This window comes from Chinchilla lanigera, unplaced genomic scaffold (assembly GCF_000276665.1).
Source record: "Chinchilla lanigera isolate Chin_1 unplaced genomic scaffold, ChiLan1.0 scaffold00030, whole genome shotgun sequence".
NCBI classification, from domain to species: domain Eukaryota; kingdom Metazoa; phylum Chordata; class Mammalia; order Rodentia; family Chinchillidae; genus Chinchilla; species Chinchilla lanigera.
In genome coordinates, this window is record NW_004955431.1 from 21777525 (window position 1) to 21778451 (window position 927).

The following is a 927-nucleotide window of genomic DNA, read 5'->3' on the forward strand; positions in this document are numbered from 1 at the left end:
CTATTCTAATCTGATGAGATGTAGGAAATTACTTTTTCATTATGACTTGGTTTATGGCATAAAGTATGATCTATTTTGGAAAATACTCTTTGGGCTAATGAGAAGAATGTGTATTCTGTAGTTGTTGTATGGAATATTCTGTGGATATTTGTTGAGTCCACTTGCTTAACTTTAACTCTGATGTTTTTGTGTTGATTTGGGGGGGGGTCTGGATAACCTACTTGTTACAGAGAGTGGAGTATTGAAGTCATCTTCTGTTATTGGACTGAGACCTGTGTGTCACTTTTCGTCTACTAGAGTTTTGCTTTATGAAACTGCATGTATTGATGTTTGTTTCAAATATATTTATCATTGTTATATCTTCTTGGTATATTGTCCCTTTTACCAGTATGTAGTGACCTTCTTTGTCCATTCTGCATATTTTGTCTTGATGTCCATGTTAGATATGAATAAAGCTATTTCTTCTTGCTTTCAGAAAAAAAATACTGTATCAGAAACAACAAAAAAAAATGCCATAGAAGTTCTTATCAATAGGCAATACACAACTAAGGAAAGAATCTATGGGCTTGAGATTATTTTATCAGAAACTTCCCCAAAAATTCCCAAACTATAAGAGAAAGAGAGAGAGAAAGAGAGAGAGAGAGACAGAGAGAGACAGAGAGAGAAGAAATGATAACGAAGAACAGTAGGATAATTATAAATGGTCTAACAGAAATATTTAACAAGAATACCAGAAAGAGAAAGGAATAAAATTGTTTTGGTTACTTTTTTCTCACTGCTGGGACAAAATACCTGATGCCCAAAATGAAGGAAGGAAAGGTTTATTTCGCTTACAGTTCGTGGAAGTTTCAGTCTGTACTTGGCAGATTATAAGGCAGAGTGGCACATGGCAGAGAGCTACAGCTCAGGGTGGCAGACAACAGCAAA